The sequence below is a fragment of the Magnolia sinica genome, chromosome 14 (genome assembly GCF_029962835.1).
Source record: "Magnolia sinica isolate HGM2019 chromosome 14, MsV1, whole genome shotgun sequence".
In the NCBI taxonomy this organism is placed as follows: Eukaryota; Viridiplantae; Streptophyta; class Magnoliopsida; order Magnoliales; family Magnoliaceae; genus Magnolia; species Magnolia sinica.
The window spans coordinates 4,692,888-4,702,032 of NC_080586.1; positions in this window are offsets into that span (position 1 = coordinate 4,692,888).

Below are 9,145 nucleotides of genomic sequence, written 5' to 3' on the forward strand. Positions count from 1 at the left end.
TAATAGTGAGCTGTGAATTGACAGTGTTGTGTACTAACAAGTTAAAATTTTATGTGTGTGTGTGTGTGTGCGTGTGTGTGTGTGTGTGTGTGTGTGTATATATATATATATATATATATATAATAATAATAATAATAATTTTAAATAATAATAAAAAGAAGAAGAAAAAAATAGATATTTTCACAAAAGGTGTTACATAATCGTGTCTAAAGGACATTGTATTTGACATGCACGATAACCATTCTCCAGCCTGAGGGGGAGTGTTAGTGTAGGTGTAGTTTTTTTTAATAGGTTAGATTGTTCATGGACTACCATACTAAGGCTCCGTTTGTTAAATCTAAAGCCTGAATTTGAAATCTAATGCCTGAATTTGAAATCTAATGCCTGAATCTGAAACCTGAAGTTTAAAAAAAAACTTGATTGATAATTATGGCTGAAGTCTAAAAATTAAGTATTGAATCTTAAACAAATTGTTTGTTAACAAACATCTTAAATGTCTGAAATATGTTAATTTGACGCATTTGTTTCTATCTCTCATTTGGAAATGTTTTACATTTTAAAGAAATTATTTTTAATGAAATGAAAATAAAATCATTATATTTAATTTAAATAAACTAAAATACTAAATAAAAAACTAAAAATTATCATAAGGCCCTCAATTCCTCTTAGCGGGAAGATTTTATAGGATTAAACACCAATAGCAACAAAACCTTCAAATAAGCCCATCTTATATTTATATGTTATCCAAACCGAAAAAAATAATCATATTGATCTAAAACTTTTGTGACCCCAAAAAGGGTTTCAATGGTAGACGTTCAATCCCCCGTTGCTTTTCGCAACTTATTTATCGTCTCAAGCTTTAATATGAGCTTGCCAAATGGATGGATGGTTTGGATATAGCACATACCTCATGATGGGACCCATAGAACTTACTGACGTCAATACAATAGATATATAGCTGGTGTGAGGTACACCAACCAATCCGCATCCTACTTGGACGTGGATTAGCTACTTACAGGTTAAATTTGGCTACCGAAGTGACGTCATCAAGTTCTATGAGCCCACTGTGATGTATGTGCTTTGTCTACACCGTCCATTTATTTGGAGATTTAATTTTACACAAATCCAAATATGTAGTTGACCCAATGGCGAGATTGATGCCTATTGTTGGAACCTTCCTAAGGCTTACTATTATTTTTATTTGAAATCCAAATCCAACCTGTTCACAAGTTAACACAGACATGAAAGAAGGGAAAAACAAATATCAGCTTGATCAAAAACTTTTGTGGCCTATTTAAGTTTTTAATGATAGGCGTCACTCTCCCCACTGTTTTCTATGGTGAGGTCCACTAGAGGTTTGGATTTAACTCATTCTTTGGATCTTTACTTAAAATTATATTTCCAAATGGATGGACTACGTGGATACAAAACATACGTCATGATGGGGGCCACATAACTTGGTGACGTAACTTCGGTGGCAAGTCTCGCTACTCAACCTGTCCGTATCCAATCTGCGTTCATGGAAATAGATTGGCTATTCCCCTGCCACCAGCCAATGGCTGATGGTCGGTGTTATGTGGGCCCCATCATGATGTGTGTTTCATCCATGCCGCCCATCTATTTTTATAGATCATTTTATGGTATGAGATCAAAAATGAGGTATATCCCAATCTCAAGTGGACCACATTACAGGAAAACGGTCTTGAATGAACATCGACCATTAAAAACTTTTTGGGGGCCATAAAAATTTTGGATCAAGCTAATCTTTGTTTTTTTTCATTCATCTAGGTCTATATGACCTAATCAACAAATTGGATGTCAAATAAACAGTACATTGGGCCTTAGGATAATTTTAATGGTGGATATCCAATCACTATTGTTTTCCTGTGGTATGGTCCACGGGAGATTTATATTCCTCTCATTTTTGGTATCAAGCCCTAAATGATCTTTAAAAATAGATGAATGGAATGGATGAAACACATGCATTATGGAGGGGCATAATGAAGTTTTATAGGTTAAAAGTTGATTTTGTATTGCACAAATAATTTAAAGAGAAAAAATTGCCATATTAACTCAAAAATGAGTAATTTTGGAAACAAAAATTTTTGTTTAATGAAAAATTCATTGAGCGCATTCCGCATTCACCATTAAGCCAGACTCCTATCACGAAAAAAAACTCAGTGAAAAACCTCTTAGCGCTTTCCTTCTTCCGCGTTAACGATACATTAACAAACAACACTAAACACAAAATATTTTCCCCATTCCGCGTTAAGTGCAAAAATTTAGTGTTAACAAACAAGGCTAATTCTTATAAATAAGAGAAAGTGGTGGTAGATCCCTAATTTTGTGCTCCTTCCCTGTTTTCTTATTTTTAAGATTGAGTACAATATGGTAGATGGTACACCTACACCAATAAAATTTGATTGAAAGAATGTCATAAGCCTTGATTTGATTCTATTGCTATGTATGGTTTTTTGGTTCTAAATTCTTTGATTGACACTCTTCATTTGCACCGTTGCATGATCTTCTATGAAATGTGCTGTGAATGTGATGATGCATCTTCCATGTGAGTTGTTCCTTTTTTTTTTTTTTGGCAGTATAGTTCCCTCATCATTATTGTTCTTCTATTATTTATTTATTTATTTATTTATATTATCAATGGAGCATTTGGAATTTAGATGCAATTTACTTAAATGTTATTTAATCTAAGGAAGCGGATTTTTGCCCTACCCAGCTGTCCCTACCCAGGAAGGGGTAGATCTGTGTGGCCCACTGTGTTGTATTTGTTTATCCATGCCGTCCTTCTCTTTTCTCCAAACATTTTAAGGTATGAGCCCAAAAATGAGGGAGATCCAACGCTAGAGTAGAACACACGAAATTGTAACCTTAGGGTGCATTAAATGCACAAACATTAAATGCAAGTCATTTTGCGTTGCATTAAATGTGAGAGTCATCTGTGTGTGGTCCACTTGAGCATTGGATCTGCTCATTTTTGGGCTTATAGCTTAAAATAATCAGAGAAAAGGGATGGACGGCATAGATGAATAAATACATCACGGTGGCCATCTCCACACTGATCTGCCCATTCCTGGCTATAGATGGGCGGGGTTGTACAAAATCCTCTTCATCTAAATGTATTTGAAAAGTTTTGTTCAGATGAAAGCGGATTGCGTCCGAACCAGTGCTACTTTATGTCCCACCGTGATGTATCTGTTTATCCACGCCGTCCATCTATTTTCTCAGATGATTTTCAGGTATGAGCAAAAACAATGAAGTATATCCAACTCTCAAATAGACCACACCAGAGATGACTCTTGCATTTAATGTAACCCAAGCTCATATTTGGTGTGGTCCACTTGAGGGTTGGATCTTCTTCATTTTTAGGCTCTTACCTTAAAATGATACGAGAAAATGGATGGACGGATGGATGGCATGGATAAACAGATACATCACGATGGGCCTCACAGGAACTCTGGTAGGACCGCTTATTGTCCGACCGGGTTCGGACGCAATCCGCTTCTTGTTTGGACGGCCCAACCATTGCCTCAAAACTAACATTTAAGGGGACGCGGATTAGATAGGGCGCGGATTGGATACTGACAAGGTCAGTAGCCAAATGTATACTGAAGTTACGTCACCAAGCTCTGTGGACCCCACCATGATGCATGTGTTGTATCCATACCGTCCAACCATTTTTAGAGATCTTTTTATGGCACTAAAGATAGAATGAGATAATCTAAAATTCAAGTGGACCCACCACAGAAAACCGTGGGAGCCATCACACCCACCGTTGAAACATTTAGAGGGCCCACAGTGATGTAATTTTGAGATCCATCCTTTTCATAAGTTAACATATAGATAGATGAAGTGAAAACAAAAATATCAGCTTCATCGGAAACTATTGTGGCCCCTAAGAAGTTTTGAACGGTGGATGTCACTGTCCCCACTATTTTCTATGGTGGGGTCCACTTGAACTTTAGATCGATATCATTCTCTTTGTAATGACATAAAACGATCTCTAAAAATGGTTGGACGGTATGGATACAACACATGTATCATGGTGGGGTCCACAGAGCTAGGTGACTTCACTTCAGTAGTAGCGATTTGGCTACTGACCTTGTCAGTATCCAATCCGCGCCCGATTAGATACTGACAGGTTGTGTAACGAGTAGGCTACTGAAGTGACGTCACCAAGTTTTGTGGGCTCCACTATGATGTATGTGTTGTATCCACACTGTTCATCCATTCTGAGATATTATTTTAGGGCATGAGCCAAAGAATGAGGCAGATAAAAAGCTGTAATGGACCCACCACAGAAAACAGTGAGGAGAGTGATTCCTACCGTTGAAACTATCCTAAGGCTCACCATAATGTTTATTTGAAATCCAACCTGTTCAAAAGTTAAAAAAGACATGAAATAAAGGAAAATACAAATATCAGCTTGATCTAAAACTCTTATGACCTTTATAAGTTTTTAATGGTTGGCATCACTATCCCACTGTTTTCTGTGCTGGGGTCCACTGGAGCTTTGGATTTAACTCATTCTTTGGATATTGCCGTAAAATGATCTCTCCAAATGGATGAAAGGTGTGGATACAAAACATACGTCATGGTGGGGTCCACAGAACTTGGTTACGTCACTTCAGTAGCGAGTCTCGCTACTCAACCTGCTAATCCGCGCCCCATTAAAGGCGCGATGCTAACAACTCAAGATTTCATTTAAGGCCCGCAAAACGCCATATGCCAGCTCCATTCCCAGTGGAAATTAGAATTTCAATATGAAAGTGGGCGAGAATCTCAAAGACGTTGACTTATTATGATTCGCAGGTGAAAGTTATTATTTTCAAGCTTGGGCAATTAAATATGAGTTCTACATCATGGATGGCACAAATGCTATAGGAAATCAAGCATGGCCAACGTGATGGACGGCACAAAAGCTATCTCAATGTGTGAACAGAGCCGTATTTATTGTATTAATTCGTGGTTGGATGGCTTTGTATGGTGATTCGAACCTATTAACAGGTTGGCCCACTGTCGGGCTGGCCCTATTTAAAAATCTGATTTTTCGGCCCCGATCCCGGCCCATTGATCTCCCTGGCCACAGGGGGCGCGGATCGGGTACTACCCACACCAGGCACTAGGGACGATTCTGTCAGGGGCTTTGTTGGGCCAACTGTGATGTATGTGTTTTATCCACACCGTCCATCCATTTTGATAGATCATTTTAGATTACAAGCCCTAAAATAAGGCAGATCTAAGGCTTAAGTGGACCACACCACAGGAAGCCAGGGTGACAGTGAGGCTAACCATTGAAACTTTTCTAGGACCTACTGTGATGTTTATTTACCATACAACCTGTTCATGAGGTCACATGGACCTTGATGAAGGGAAAACATAAATATTCAAGTGATCCAAAACTTTTTGACCCCCAAGACATTTTCAATGTTAAGCGTTCAATCCCCGATATTTCCTGTGGTGTGGTCCACCTGAGATTTGGATCGCTAAAATGATATGGAAAATCCCCGATATTTCCTGTGGTGTGGTCCACCTGAGATTTGGATCGCTAAAATGATCTGGAAAAGTAGATAGACGGCGTGGATAAAACATGTAGATTATGATGGGCCCACGGAGCTTTCTTCCAGCAATCGTAGTGCCAAACCAGATTAAACTCAACCGAGTCTGCGAAGACGAGAGTCATCAATCCATGCAGCGCACAGTCCCAAGGGACATCAAAACCGACAATTTTAGCTATTTAATGAACGGGCGATGGCTTTTTAATGTCCATGGGTGCTTCTTTTTTTAACTTTTATTCAACTGAGCTTCTCGTGGCCCATTAAATGGTTAGGATAATCTGGTCTTCTATGGCCCATCAATTGTCAGATCGTGTCATGAACGGTTCTGATTAGAATAATCTGGACTACGTGCTTTTGGTTTTAAAAATAAAAATAAAAATGGACAGTTTGGAGGTTGACCAATGCTACCAACCAGACAGTATTATGTGGGCCCCACCAGGATGTATGTATATATTTTATTTACGTTGTCCATGGTTGTCCATCTATTTTTCTTGAGGAGGCATTTGGCACAGCGATTTTAGATGGATTAGGTAGGATCGAATTGCACGAGGTAAGATAGAATCCAGCATTTGGAGAGGATGGGAAAAGTTGAGATTATGTGGGATAAAATTTACTCTCGTGGAATTTTATTGGGTCTCGTGCAGGATTTATGTGGATTTTAAAATCTACTGCACATGTGGGCCCCAAATTTATGTGTGTGTTTATTCATGCCGTCTTTCCATATACACCATTTACACGTGATATTCTAGTTATATGTGTACACGTGAACAATCATTGTGAATTTGATCATTAATTACAAATTCATGGTCTACCAAATAGAATTTTGCTAAATTCATTGTTTGTCTATAGCAAATTTTTTATCCCAAACATAGAATTAGATGGCTACAATATTATGATATTTCCAAATTTGCAATCATTATACAATAATAATGTTAATCCTATCTAATACAATTCAATACCATTCAGTTCCATGGACCAAACACACTCTTAGTGCATGAGCTTAAAAAAAATAGGCAGATCCCAATCTCAATTTGACTACATCACAAAAAAGCATTAGTGATTGAATGCCAACAGCTAAAAACTTTCTAGGGCACCCTACATTGTTTATTCGCCATCTAGCCTAGTGATTAGGTTACAAGCTGTGATGAAAGTGAAAAAACAAATATCGACTTGTTCAAAACTTTTATGGCCTTAATAAAGTTTTTAACTGTGGGCAATCAATTACCAATCTTTTCTTTGGGCGTGGTCCACATGAGAAATGGATCCACGTTGATCATGTTTAAAAAAGATTGTAAAGCACATCCATCATGGCATGGGTCCCATAGAGCACCACCCTGTAGCTATTCGCAGCATGAGTTAGGAATCCACCTGCACCCATTCAGTGTACACATGGTGTGTTTGGGACTCACAGGAATAAGGGAGCGATTCGGTCGGGTAACACCTAGTTAGATTATGTTGTGAATTGCAGCTCTCCTTGATATATTTATTGTATATCCAGGTCATCTATCCTTTTTACAAGCTCATTTCAGGGTATTTACTAAAAAATGAATTAAATATAAATATTAGGTGGACCACTCTAAAGGAAACAGTGGCGATTGTTCATTAAAAACTTATTATGGGCCACAAGCCACAAAAGTTTTGGATCAAGTTGATATTTGTGTTTTCCCTTCATCTGAGTTTGCGTGACCTTATCAACAGGTTGTAGGGGTGTACCCATATTGAGCTAGCTAGGTCAACTCACTCGACTCGGCTCGATTCGAAGTTGAGTTCGATTCGAGTCGAGCTGGTTTTTAGAGCTCGAAAATGAGCTTGAGCCGAGTTCGAGCTGGCCCCAACTGACTCAACTCGGTTCGATATATATCTCCAACCTGGCTTGACTTGGGTATTCTCTGATGTTGTTCACCAAGTGTTTGATGAAATAACTCAACGAAGTGTCAACTAGTGGCAAGGAAGGTACGTTTCATCAAATGAATTCCTTTTTTTCTTGATTTTGATGTTATTTACAAAGTGTTTGATGAAATACTTGTAAAATCGATGTTAGTGTTTTACTTTTAGTGAGAATTTAATGGTTTAGTTCATGTGTTTGTAAAAATGTTGTATAGGTAAACTCGGCTAGATCTCGGCTTGAGCTGCTAACCAAATTGAGCTGAGCTGGCCAATCAAGCTCGAAGACTGACCCGAGCTGAGTTTGAGCTGAGGTCAGCTAGTGGCCGCGCCCTCGACATACACCCCTAACAGGTTGTATGGAAAATGAGCATTACAATAGGCTTTCTTCTGTGGTGTGATCCACCTGAGATTTGGATCTACTCTATTTTTGGCATCATGCTTTTAAATGACCTTGATATACAATATATATATATATATCAAGGTAGGCCCCACGGCCCTTTCTGTTGCCGGGGCGCACCTAATCCGAATCCGCGGCCAATATGGCCGGCTCTCCATCTCCCTAGAGGGGAAAAAATAAAAACCGAGTTCTGCCTTTTAAGAACGAAATCTCTTTACCTTCGGTGATAGTTTACCGCCAGTTTTAAAATGGTGATTACCCTTTCATTGCACATGAAGCACGTACTTAAGGCAACCTCATGAGTTCACCACTCACTGTTTTCTTTAACCATTTATTTAATATCCATCAATTGGATGGTTAGAATCATTCCATAAGTTCTACTTCCATGCTGCGTCTACAATGGACCTCACAATATTAACGGTTTGGATTAACATAGATCATACCACATCTGGGTGGATGAGTCGCCGGCCTTTTATAAAACATTGTGGCAAACTAACAAGTTGGATTCTTAACAAATAACAATCTCCCTCTCGTTCTGGCGCCACGCACAGCCACAATAACCGCGCTCGGGCGAGTGAAATGACAGAAATGTGGAAGGAAACCAGGATACACGTGCAAGATCCTGTACTTTCGTTAGCTTTTTAACGTAGATCAGCATATATCTGGAAAATCTCAGGCTGGCCCATTCCTATGGTGGCTAAATGCTGTACAGGAAAAATGGACGCTTAGTAAAGATGACCAACGGTTCATATTCAAAGTACTATTCAGGATAATATACTCAATATAAGTATAAATATATAGTTAGAAGACATTATATGGATTTTAAATCTGATGAATGGATTGGATCTTTCATATGTGCGATAATTTATAATTTATACGGAGAGAGCCTTATCCATCTCACTCGCGCGATTTCCTCTATTATGTTTAGTGCCGCACGTCTGCCCTAGGCAACCTAAAAAACTAATATAATAAGACGAGAAATGATCCAATACCACGGTTGTACCATAAACTATGAGACATCCATTTATTTTCCTGAAAATGATAGATTTACAGAATATCCAACCCGTGAAAAATGTGGAAAGTACTATTATTATTATCAATTATAAAAATAAATTGGATAAAATTATCCATAAGGACAAAATGTAAAAAATAAATATATAGCCATTGGTATATTCATTTTGCAGATAAGAACATAAGTTTATTGGTCCAAATTTATTATAATTAAATAAAAAATTGTACCTAACAAGTTTTTTACGGAGTAGATATTGTAAAAATATATAGGTTGGTA